Source organism: Rhinolophus ferrumequinum, chromosome 3, assembly GCF_004115265.2.
Source record: "Rhinolophus ferrumequinum isolate MPI-CBG mRhiFer1 chromosome 3, mRhiFer1_v1.p, whole genome shotgun sequence".
In the NCBI taxonomy this organism is placed as follows: Eukaryota; Metazoa; Chordata; class Mammalia; order Chiroptera; family Rhinolophidae; genus Rhinolophus; species Rhinolophus ferrumequinum.
The window spans coordinates 65,834,371-65,848,104 of record NC_046286.1 but is presented as its reverse complement, the minus strand read 5'-3'; the positions used below and the strand labels follow the sequence as shown (position 1 = coordinate 65,848,104).

Sequence of the window (13,734 nt, the reverse complement as noted above, 5' to 3'; positions counted from 1 at the left end):
TCATCAAATTTAAAGCAGAGAAAAAGATGATTATCAATCTGTCTTATGGGAACCAGTCATGATGTAACAGCTTGAGTCCAGAGATTTGCTCAACAAAAGCCATAAAACTTGTTAGCAAATAATAATTTCATTAAAATGAAAAAAAAATGTATCTGCAAAGGAAAGAAAATTGAAACATTCTTTTACTTAATAGAAGAACAAATATCAACTCTGAATTCATACATATGCTCTGGCCAGATTTTAAGGGTTGAAGTACTCAGAAAAATGGAGCTCCTCTGAGCTTTACTGTTGTTTTCTTTCTCTCCCCCATCTCCTTTACTCCTCTGGGAGTTCAGCCCAGGACAATTACAGGGTTGCTATCACAGCAGCTGTCCCTGTTACACGGTGCTGATTTTCTGCACGCAAAAATGTGGACTCCAGGGAGATATGACGGTGTGAGTTAACATTAAGGCTGATTCTAGTCTTCTGGGAAGACATAGGTTTATTGTGTTATACGAGGAAAAATAAAATACTGAGTAGAAGTTCTGTTCTTAACAGTTTTGATTGTTCTAGTTTTATTTAACCAGTAATACTCTGAAATGAATTATTTACATAGAAGTAATGATGTGTACACACAAGTAACTTAAGGAATTTTTTAACCTCTAGATTCTGATCCTTGCATATAATTTAATGAATAAACAGAAAAAGAAAGGAAATGGCAAAAGATTTTGCATTTAAAGTGAATGTATTGTTTTCTTAAATAGATAACATTGTTTTGAAAATTTCATATTCTCTCTCAAGTTATCAAAGCTATTAAGATGACTTAAAAAAACAAACTTCCTTTTTGGTATCTTCCTTAGAATTGTCAAATTCATCTAACAGTGTTTCTACCAGTCTAAACTTGACTAAATTATCCGCAAGAGAGGATTTCTATACAATCTTTTAGAAACTTCGAAATGCATGGCTTATGGGAATTAAGTACTCATTTGTTACTACATTCAAAGCCTGGTATCACAGGCTAAATGATTTTTTCTTTTGAAATACAAATACTGCAACTTAGGTGGCATGGCACTATTGAAAACAGCTTGCCATATGCCTTTGATTTCACTGAGAGACATGCCATCTGCCACCATATTCAATAATAATTCAGAAAAAAAAATGTCGAAGAAGGAAGAAAGAGAAGACGGAGGAAGAGGGCAGATGACTGTGATCAAATGCAAGAATGATGTGAAGTCTAGATCTGGCCTGGTGGTGGTAGCTCGGATTACCCCTAGTCATGAAGTGAAAGCCAGACATTATCAACTAAATCCTTCCGTTTTCTGTAGGCGATGCATTTTACTCAGCATGATAATTGATGTAGGTTTAGAAAGAAGTCTTTGATATGAAAGTAAAACTCAAAGGTCCCAGGGCAATTTATATTTTAAAGGAGTTTTGGTCTCCTTTAAAGGGACTGGAATTAAAACAGAGAGAACTTGCTTATACATAGTTAATTTATTTGTAAAAATGCATTACCTTCATAAGGTGGGGAAGTGGAGTAAGAAGAAAATGCAAAAACATGAGAGACTTTGGAGGGATGTATTTATATTGAGGAAAATATCTAACTCCATTTTGGTACTATATTTTATCAAGTGTGAAATCAAGTGTATATTTTAACTTTAGCTAATAGAATTACTGTAATAAATCCCTTATGATGATTCCCCAAAAAACAAAAGTAATTATTCTAAGAAGCTTAAAAATAGAAATCGCTCTCAAATGCATTCAGACAGTGTCCTCGCAGTCGGTATTTTGCAAAGGAAAAAAAAGAAGAGCAGAATAAATTGTATATTTTACAGAAAAATAAAATACATGTAACTGCTTATTTGGTTTTGTTTCTTGAAAGAGGAAAAAATTCAATTTTTACAGACCAAATTTTGGCTGAGAGAAACCCATATAAACAACGCAGCTGGATTTTAACCAAAATTTTTCCTTGTAAAAGTAAAAAAATAAAAAAAATTAAAATGTTACTAAGCTGTAAAATTGTTTTTGGGAATGAAATGCAATCATGTTTCAGAAATCTATAGCCAATATTACAAGGTAGCTTGTACCTAGCTTGTGAGATTTATTTGAAATGTTTTATCCCAGATATCTAAGGGGGAAAAAAATCCAAATAACTGAATTTTCAGTACTCTTTTAAGAAATAAAATGCCCTGGAAATATATGCTCCCCAAAAGTGACTAATTATATGAAATAATTATATTTGAGCTCCTGTAGAAATTTCATGTCACCATTTATTGAAAAGTATTTAATGGGCACCTAGAAAGTCATTATGGGAAATATAAAAAGAAGCTAAATAATATATGGCATTTGTACATTGCTTTACAATTTATTTGCAAAATGTTTTTACTTGCTTTTTATTTAAAACATATTCTTTCTATGTCATGGATAAGAATACTCAGGCTTAGCAGGGAAATCCCGTACTTAAAATAAATTGCTAATAAGAGTTGGAATCAGAAGTGAATTTAGGTCTTATGATGTGATGTCAGAGTTCCTTGTACTCCAGCACCTTTCCCTCTCAGCCAAAAAGACTGATTCTTCAAATTTCAGAGTTTTATATACAATCCCATGTAGTTACCTCATATTTTCCACAGTGTTTGAGTGAAAATACTTTGGAAGCACGAACATTTTAAAGTGTTCTAGCAACAGACACACCTATAAATTAAATATTTAAGAATTTCCTAGGGAAAGTAAGGAGAGGTATCTTTATGTCACGGTTTGACACAAGCTAATCATCTGACAGGTTATACATGCATGAAATAAATACTGTAGTAAACAAGATGCCCTTGCTAATAATATCGTATATTGATATATTAAAGCTATAATTTCATTATTACAATTAGAGAATCAAACATTATATAACAGTGTTCAAGTACATCTCACAATTTGCTTATCCAGGTCAAATTTGTGCATATATTTAATATTATAATTTATTAAAACCTGTTAGCATAGTACATTAGTGTTAGACCGAAAATTTGGGGTATTATTCAGTAACTTATTTGTGGAGAAGGTTTAATTTTAGAAACTTTTTTGTTGCTGTGGAAATGGAACTTGAGATGTAGGACACTTCAAGTATAGGTTGTCTTCCAGAGAAATCTTCAAAGGCAGTATGAGTGGGCTAACACAAGAAAGTTAAAGTATGCTGAATTTCTTGTAGAAAAAAATTCAAGCCCTTGAGTAATATTCCTCTGAATCATATCACATTTTACTACTGGAAATATATAAAGGTATTAATAGGGAAAAAAAAGCAAAGAGAGCTGAGTAGAGGCAAGAAAAGTAAAGCAGATAATAAAACAAAAGTCTTCTTCACAGTACAGTTCTTGGGGAATAAAATTGAGTCAAAGTACTCCAGGGCCATGACATTGCAGTTCTGTCTAGAAGGGAGGAGAGAACGGAGATGTGGATGGAGGATTGATAGAGTCTGGTCAAAGACTCTGATCCATTGCTTGTCTGTACTCTGAGATAAGTCAAGCAGAAAACTGCAAAGACTTCCTAAATCATGGGAGAATGTTCCCTTCACTTAGTCAAGCTATGTTCATAAAACTTTGCTTTATGTATGTTAATAAAATATTACCCAGGGTTCTTCATACAAAAATCACACATCAAACAAGGGGTTGGGATGAGATGATGTCCCAAGGTCTCTTCCAGCTTTAACATGAGAATTTGATGACAGGTGAAAAAAAGGTTAATTGCATTTTTAGTAAATAAAAAGTTGAAAAACTTTGTTAAAAATCCATGATTCAGAGACTCTTTTATCCAGAAATCAAAAGAATGTGTAGATAACTTTATACTACCAAATTTTTGTTAAGTTTGGAGTGCAATTTTTGTCCTTAGATAGTGGATGAAATTCTCTCAGTTGATACTTGCTTTTAATTCCTTTTTAATTTTTTTTCATTTGCCAGTTGCTCTTTTTTTCACTTGCCAGTTTAGGAGTTTGCTTGGCTCTCTTCTTCCATTTAATGACTATATTTAAAAAAGTATTTGGCTAGAAGCCTAGAGGCTCTTGGGTGTTGGGTGCCATATAAACAAAATTAATTAATGATTTCGGTGCCAATATCAGATCACTGGCAATGCAAGTTAGTTGAAAAAAAAAATTTCCTTACAGTAATGAAAATTTCAACAATAATATGCTTTTTTGTATAGGCCAAGAATATGTAAAAATTAATAGAAATTATCCTATATTTGTATACATTTATGCAGTGTTTTATATTTTTTTTCAAATGATCTCATATACTACATTATTTCATTTCGTTGTCAAAATAAACCTTGTGTGCTGGCTACTGCAGATGTTACTAACCTCAATTTACAAAATTAAGAAACTAAGCCTTGGAGTGATTGAGCTGCCATAAACATTTTTTTCATTCATTCAGCAAATACTGAAAACCTACTAAGTGCCAGATGTCACATAAGAGTTGTAGGCGGACCAACTATCCCAGTTGGCCCAGAGCTAAGGAGTGTCCTGGGATGCAGACTTTCAGTGCTAAAATAGTACCGTCCTGGGCACACTGGGATGGTCATCTTACCAGCACATGGCAGTTCAAGTCTCAAAAGCAGCGTCACGCTAGCTGGAGATCTCTGTGTCTCTCTTTCATTATCCTTTCCTCACACAGGACTTTTCCTTCTGGGCCCCACTCCCAGCTCTATACTCAAAGTTCTCTTCAGTGTTGCCAGTGATCCCCTCAGCACTAAAAGTAGCCTCCTGCTCCGCAATATCTCTGAGCTATTTAACATTCAGCTACCTGATATTCCCTTTGACTCCAGTTTCTCCCCTTGCCTTTCTCTCTCCTTTAGTAATAGCCTACATTTTGCCATCCAAACTTCCATCACTAAGCCCTGACACCCAAATTTATATCCATAGCACCAATATGACACATGAATGTGTCTGTTAGAAAGAGCCCCTCTTCTCCTGAGCGTTCCACCGAGTATTCAAATAAATGAAATCTCAAACAAAAGGTTTTGTTTTCTCTACAGCTAATTCCTCCTCTTGTCTCTGTTGTTTGACAACACCTCTCTTGGTACCCAGGTCCGAGCTCAGTTATCGTGGGTTCTTTTCACCCCATCCAACGTGTCACCAGTTTTTAGCAAGCAGTTCTTTAGAAAGTTGTTCACATATCCTTTCTTTGCTTTTCCTGCTGTTACCACCATAACTAAGCTCATCTTGATTTCTCAGATTGCAGGTTTAGTCTCCTCACAAACCAGCTACACCCTCCCCTCACCCCCATTCATTTATTTTTTTACTCCAGTTTAGTCTACACTTCTCCCAGGTTAGAGTGCATTCTGGTCTGTGTTCTTAATGTAATTTGTATATACCCAACTCTAGTCAAAATAACCCATTTGCCTGCCACGCAGTCCTTTCTTCTTTGTGCCTTTGCTTACGTTATTCCTTATTTTTCCCTGTCAAAATCTTAATCTTTCAAACCAATCTTGTTTTTTTAAACCAATCTTAAATTTCAAAGTTTCACAAAATTTTTTTTGCAGTTCCAAAAGGATGTCAGCACTCCCTCCTTTGAACTCATTTCACTTTGTACTCATGAATGACTCATCTCACCTACTTTATATTAATATTATAATTATTTGCATCCTTTTCTCAGTCCTCTCAATTGTATTGCTTGAGACCAAGACAATCTGACTCATCCCAGAATCCTCCAGCCATCAATTAACTCTTTATTAAAGACTGGATTGCTCTAACTTCTCTCCCAATTCCGGCTTTAAAAATATATTTTGTAAAGAAGTCATCTTGGATATTTGAAATTTTGTGTGATTTCAGCAAATATATAATGAATGCATAAACATTGTAATTAAAAAACAAAAAACCAAACAAACAAAAAACACAAAGACCTCAAACACCCAAGGATTATTCAACATCAACACAAAATTTCCGAGTACAGAGATGTTCCCACTAGAAGCGTTACTTTAGTGTATGTGTTTGTACTCACACATGTTGTCAGCACAGCCAGCTCCTTATCAGCAACCCTGCAGAAAAGGCCACAGAGAAGGAGGGCTATTCCAGGATGGGCAATCACGTGTGTTCAGATTTAATTGAGTAATTTTTCAGATGGTTGAAATTGAATTGGTATTGCACTGCAGAAAGAATGCCTGTTTGGGGTCTAAATTGTTTCTTCCCATTTAGAGGGGGCAACAATGTAAGTATGAGATTCATGCAGTTCGGGAATTATAAATATTTGGATTTTAGGACAAAAAAAACCCGTGAAGTTGGGCCTTAAAAGGTTTCACTTAATTAACTTTGAATCGATTAAAACATTGGAACTAAAAGGTTCGTTATGGTGTTTGTTTAGTCTTTATGGAGATGATTTCAAAAATAGCAAAACTGAAGAAAAGTAGAGTCATTTTTCATGTTTCAAAATATTCTCCTAACAGCTTTGTGTTTGCATTTGGTGGGAAAAACAAGAGATTGATGAGAAGAAAATCATATTATATCTTACCTGATTCTCTGTCCCCTTCTGTTTAAAGTCTTTCGCCATCATCAAGTTTCTCCATCCATGCACAAACACTTCAGGGATTGCTACTTCAGGCACAGTTGTCAACGCCCAGAGGATTGAGACTTTGTCTTTGCATCTTAATTACAGCTGACTTTTTTCCCCTGGTTCTGAGCTGAGTTATATCCAGGAAACCGGGAGAGGAATGAATGACCCATGCATCTGACATCTAATATCTGCTACTTCAGATTTGGGGTTTGATTGAGTGTCTCTATCAGAGAGTTTGAGGAAACAAAGTCTTTTATCTTCTTTAAATAAATTCATGCCCTGACGCACAATTTACCTTTTCTGGCAGTTTTATTATTCAGAACAATGGGCTTTTTTAGTTGTGCAGTATTTTGGCTTTTCTCTTTCCTCTCACGTTTATAAACAAAAACATTCAGTTTGATAACTTAAGCAAGGATAAAACAGAAGTGATACATGGCACTAAGACTGCAAAACTGCCATATTGTTATTGTCATTTTTTTTTCTTTAACAAAGGATATAGTATGAAAAACAAAGTATCCCTCACCTTTGTATTTAAATAATGATCTGAAATCAGCACAATTAAAATGACCTTGTCTGTGGATGCGTTGTAGCTGTTATCTCTTTAACTTCGAGGTGTGTAAAACTTTACACAAATCAGTTTATACCCCATCGGGACATCCACTATGCACAAAGGCCCCGGCCAAGGCACTGAGTGGGGCTGATGTCTGTTACTATGATTCCATGGTGTCACTTTCATCTGGCCTTCAAGGACTTCCTGTAACCCTGGTGGTTCCTTTTCTTTCCTACTGGTATAGTTTCAATGCTTCCCCACTCTGCTCAGTCTCTCCTCCCACCACCTCCCCCTTTCCTTATGGTAGATGTTAACTAATATTTCACAGAGAAATTGAAGATGAGCTGCTGACACCTTCCTCTACCTGAATCATTCATTCATTTAATAAGTATTAATTCAGGACTTACAGTAAAGGGTGCTGCTATTCATAAAGAGATGAATATAGAGACATGTGCCTGTGCTCTTTGAGCTTCCTAGTATAAACAGAATGACCTGTATCCACATTTATTCTTCCTTTCTTCCTATTTTATTAGAGCTTATTGAATCTTATTAGATCTATGCAGATCCTACGCTCTGGTTTATACCCCAGAAGACTTTCTCAGCAATTTTTAAAAATCTCTTTCCATTTGTTCCTTTATCTTCTGTTTTTCCTTCCTATCAGTATATAATATATTCAGTTTTCTTTTTTAAAAATACTCCCTCAGATTCTGGTCACTGGACTCTCTCCTTATCCCTCTTGTGCACAGATTTTGTGGACATGTTGCTGGATCTTGGCATATTCGTTTCCTCACCTTCCACTCTACAATTGCTAAACTTGCTCTCACTAGAGTCACTAATTGCAATGAGTATCTTCTAAGTCTTTTTTTTTAATTAAATTTATTGGGGTAACAATGGTTAGTAAAATTACATAGGTTTCAAATGTACATTTCTATCATCTATATATCACCTTGTGTACTCATCACCCAGAGTCAATTCTCCTTCCATCACCATATATTTGACCCCCTTTATCCTCGTCTACCAACCCACCCTTACGCTTTGGTAATCACTAAACTGTTGTCTGTGTCTATGAGTTTTTGTTTGTTTGTTTGTTTGTTTGTTTTGTTCCTTGGTAGGTCTTATCTTACTGACTCCTTGGTAGCATTTCAAATGTTAAGCAAACTTTCCTACATTAAAGATTCCCGTCACTTAGACTTCCAACACAACACACTCTGCTTTTTCTGTTAAATTTCTGTCCATGGATGTTTAGTGCCCTCATGCACTGCCCTTCCTCTGGACTTCTGCTAAATGCTGGGGTTATGCGAGACCCTCATCTGTTTTCACGTTGTTCACTTCCCTTGGGTGATCCCAACAGTAAAATGGTTTCAATTATTTTAACCAGTGGAGTTCAAATCTTAGTGTGCATAAAAATCAACTGGAAAATCTGATTTAGTACATCTAGGGTGGGGCCAAATTTAGTATTTTAACAACCACACTAGACAACTCTGAGAAAAGCAGTCACACAGTTAAGCACTGAGCTAAACTATAAATTCTGTGAGAGTATAAATCATGTCTACCTTACTCGTCCTGGCATTCCCAAAGTCTAGTGGGGGAATCTAACAAACATAAGTGTTCATTTACTATTTGTAGAACAAATAAATGTAAATGGGCTGACTCAAATTAATGTATATGAGGTCGGACAATTACATTCGCGAACTCATCCTAGAAAAAGTGCTACACACGTCATTGCTGAATATCACTACAGTCATCTTCAAAGTACTCCCCTTGGGAAGCTATGCACCGACGCCGGTGCCTAGTCCACCCATCAAAGTTCCAAATTCTGGAACTCTTTTTTTGGAATGGCCATCAGAGCTGTCGTCGTATTACCCTTGATGTTCTGAATGTCATCAAAATGTCTTCCTTTCAATATTTCCTTTATCTTCAGGTAAAGAAAGAAGCCATTAGGGGCCAGATCAGGTGAGTAGGGAGTGTGTTCCAATATAGTTATTAGTTTACTAGCTAAAAACTCAATATGAAATTGTCTCCATAAAGACTAAACAAATACAATGATGAACCTTTTAGTTCCAATGTTTTAATTGATTCAAAGCTGATTAAGTGAAACCCTTAAGGCCCAACTTCACGGGTTTCTTTTGGGATTGTCCTAAAATCCAAATATTCATAATTCCCAAACTGCATTCTGCACACTGCTCTAAACAGATGCCAGGGACGTAGAGACTGTTGTTATTTTTCTTCCCTGCCCCCCCGCCCCAATGTTACAGTGACCACAAAGCAAAGTGTTCACAAAAATTACATGGGGGAGGGGATTTTCCTTTTTAACCACCAACAATGAAAAAAAATTAAAAGTCACTCACTCTGCTGCAGTTTCAAAATTTCAATGTTAGCTTTTGCACACCCTGCCCTCCCCCCACCCCGAACACACACACCCTGTTTGTAGGAAACTGAAACATTACATCTGGTGAACAGCAAAGATTTCACTGCAGGTCAAATGCAGGAACACCTAGGAAGCAGAAGAATGTTGGCTTTTTAAACAGAAGCAGATTTAAAAAAAAAAAAAAAAAAACATGCAGGACTCCTTTCGTTCTTCACTTGTCTTAGAAAAACTTTCCAGAATACTGCTTCACACTATAAAAAAGAAAAGCATAATCTTTCATTTGAATCCTTCAACATCTGCGTCCTGCTTCCCACTGTTCTGCAGCAAATACAGTGCATTTCGTATCTGGTCCTGTGTTCCTGTAAAGGTAATGATCCGATCTTTGTACCCTTCTAAAGGCACATCAATTTTGACCGAAGGTCTCGACTCATGATGGATTTTTTTAAATCTGCTTACCACCTTTGCCAATAATAGATCCAGCCAATTCTTTGGGAATCATTACTTGTGTAGTAACAACAGGTCCGTCAAGATCACCACAAGAGCCACGACCACCTGCATAGGAATGGTCATATCTGGAGATGCTTCATAAGCCATCTGCCACTCTGAAGGTCTCCATGTATCTACTGTAAAGTTTCAAGTTTTCTCAGCCCTGAAACCATTACAATGGTATCCAGGTCTTCCTCTTCTGTCAGAGATCATTAGATCTCCTCCTCTAGGAGGTGGTGGTGGAGTAAGAGATACATTCTGAACTCTGCTACCTCCCCAGCCACCTCATCCAGGAGGCGGGAAGGAGGTCCTCACCAAGGCTCATATAGTCACAATAATCTCTTCTATATGGAATAATCTCTTCTATACCCCCACCCTGACCAGGAGGCATTCTTTCAAAATCATCTCTTCCTGCATTGGAATTCCCACGGGACATCCATGGCAGTCATCAAACATCATTGTAAAGCCACCATAATCATAGCTTTCATTGTAAAAATTGGGACCCTAAAGCTGTGTATGTCCTTTTATGGGAGACTCTGATATAAGATCAAGAATGATCTTATGCATCCTACCGCCCTGTCTGGTTTTCCTCCAATAAGCACTGCTCTGTTGGTGGAATGAGGACTGCGTTCCTGGAAAAGCTTGATTGTTGTCTGAGTGTTCTCTGAAAAGTTCTTTGATTTTGACCCTTTGACCCCGATAATTCCTCCTGCCAGATTCTGATGAATCAACACTCTCACTCTCCATCAAAGTTGCTTCCTTTATAGTGTTGGTAATTTCAGCCTTTCACCACATCCGATTCCAGTGGGAGCTGGCTGGTTGCAGTGGGTGATGGCAACTACAGGCTGTCTTCCAAGGTAGGGATGAGTTTCTTCAGACTTTTTCCAATTTTTTTCAATTTAAGCACTGATACTCAATACGCATTGAGAGCCACTGCTGCCTGGGACTGAAACACTGGCATTGTCGTCTGTACACAGAGCCCAAATATTCTTGCCTTCTTCTCTAATCACTGCCCCAGCATTCTTACTCTACAGCAGAATGCATAGTTCAAACATTTCATCGGTGGTTCTAGATCTTTTAAAAACTTATTTCTTTCTCTTCCATGTCTCCTTCAGTGTGTTTAGCAAAATCACCACTGGTTTCGGTGCTGGGAAAGGTTTCCTCTGGCTGTTCAGTTTCCATTTTCTTGGATTAAATGGACATTCCAATCGTGCCAGGCCACCATCCTTATCACACTGCCTCTATTCTTACTCCAAGTTTTCTTAAACAACAAAAGTTACATCATTAGAGTCCAAACACGTTAATATGATTTACGTTAATATGACTTACATAGTCTTGTATGAGATGGTTTCTGCTTATCTCTACAAATCCATTTTCAACATTGTTCACTTCTCTTCACCCCATTTTATGCTCTACTCATAATTAATTTTGGTAAGGTTTTCTTTATGATTCTAAATGTGTTTCCCTTTTCAAAACTTTAAAACATGTTTATTTAGAGTGCCAGTTCCAAGTGGGAAATTTTATTTTAGGTCTCATCTATATAAGCTACTTAGTTTTTCACATTTTTACTCCTTGACTACATAGCTCCTAACTCTTCTACATTCAGCTTTTGTTAATTTAACCTAGTGCCTTTGACATAGATTATTGATATTGTTAGTACATTAAATTACTATTGAATCATTAATTTGCCATGATGTAGCTTTTCTTTCAAGAATAATTTTTGAAATTTGAATTGTTTCCATAAAATATTTTTCAACGTGTCTCTGGTTTTAATAAATATCTTTTTTTTAGCACTTTTATGTTTCATCTTTCATTCTATTGAAATATATCACTAATTAACTTTTCAAGAATATGAACAGATAAAATATTTTCTTAGCCCCAGTCAAACCTGAAATTATTTTTCTGTTATCTAAAATAACAGGTTGATTAGATAAAATATTCTTAGATCATAGAATTTTCTAGCCCCTCAGTATTATTTTTTGACATTCAATTTGCATCAAACAACCTGGATTTTCTTTCTTTGAAGGTATACATGTGCTTAGATATTTATAAAGTATTTTAATCTACACAGTTCATTGTTTTTTATTCTGTGACCAAATGGGGATATCATTTCATTGATTTTTTTTTCTGGAATTGAGTGAGGTTTTCTGATCCTCGATTGAATTGAAACATCTATATTGATATTTGGCTCCCCCAAATATCACCAAATCCATTTCTGCTTGCCTAATAATTATTGTCAATCTTTTCCAAATGTTTGGAATTTGTCTCTGTGCTTGTACGTATACATATGAAAAACTTTTTCTTCGCAATAATTTTAAATTTGCAAAAAATGTTTCAAAGACAGCACAGAGAGTTCCCATATATTCCTCAACCAGTTTCATCCATTTTTATCATCGTACATTATCATGGTACATGAAATAAACATTGGTACATTACTAAACTGCAAACTTTATTTTTTCCATTAATATCTTGTTTCTGTTCCAGGATCCAACCTGGGATAACACATTGTGTTTCAAAGTCATATTTCCTTAGTGTCTTCTGGGTTTTGACAGTTTCTGTCTTCCCTTGTTTCTTTCTGTCTTTGTAAGTCTTGACAAAGACTGGCCAGGTATCCTGTGAAATGCCCCTCAATCTGGGTTTGCATTCACCAAAGAAACAGAACTAGAATAATGGATTGATGGATAAACTAGGTAGACAGAAAGAAAGAAAGAAAGAAAGAAAGAAAGAAAGAAAGAAAGAAGAAAGAAAGAAAGAAAGAAAGAAGAAGGAAGGAAGGAAGGAAGGAAGGAAGGAAGGAAGGAAGGAAGGAAGGAAGGAAGGAAGGAAAGAGAGAGAGAGAGAGAGAGAGAAAGAAAAAGAGAGAGAGAGAGAGGGAGGGAGGGAGGGAGGAAGAGAGGAAAGGAGGAAAGGAGGGAGGGATGAAGGAAGGAAGGAAGGAAGGAAGGAAGGAAGGGAGGGAGGGAGAGAGGGAGGGAGGGAGGGAGGGAGGGAAGGAGGGAGGGAGGGAGGAAGGAAAAAAGAAAAAAAGGAAGAAAGAGAGAAATTTTCTTAGTGATTGTGGGGACTGGCTAAACCAGTCCAAAATCTACTGTGCAGGCCACCAGGAAGGATAGGCTGGAAACTCTCAGGTAGGAGCTGACACTGTATTGAAGAATTTCTTCTCCCTCAAGGAAACCTCACTTCTCTTAAAGCCTGTTAACTATCGGATTGAAACAGATCAAGTCAACCTAGATTATTGAGAATAATCTCCTTTGTTTAAAGTCAACTGATTGTAGAGGCTAATCACATTTACAAAATACCTTCGCAGCAGCACCTATATTAGTGCTAGCTTAAACAACTCTGAATTTGAGTAGCCAAAGTGACACACAAAACTGACCGTCACACTGGAGTTATGGATTTTTTGAAAGAATGACACAGAGGTGCATCACATCATATCAGGGAGTACACAGTATCCACATAACATCACTGTGATATTGATCTTCATTTGGGCAAGGTGGCATATACCAGGTTTCTCCACAGTAAATCTATAATTTTCCCCATTTCTTACACTATTCTTTGGAAATGAGTCCCAAAGTCTAGAGCATTCTAAAGGGTAAAGGCAATTAAATTCCACCTCACGTAGTGGGGAATATCTACATGTATTATTTGGAATTATTTGTAAGAAATATTTGTCTCCTTTCCCCATTTATTTCTTTATCACTTATTTTTGTCAGTATGGACTCATGTGTATACTAGGATTATAAACTAATATTATGTTATTTTGTTGCTCAAATTGTTCCAGCTATGGCCAATGGGGGCTTTTTCAGTTGGGTCCCATGTCTCTTTGACATGGC

The 13,734-nt window shown here is 36.4% G+C and overlaps 1 pseudogene; it reads right to left on the bottom strand.

The window, feature by feature from the left end:
• Window positions 1-9,691: 9,691 nt before the first annotated feature.
• LOC117020683 (heterogeneous nuclear ribonucleoprotein K-like) lies at window positions 9,692-11,083 on the bottom strand (annotated as a pseudogene).
• Between the last annotated feature and the right edge of the window lie 2,651 nt (window positions 11,084-13,734).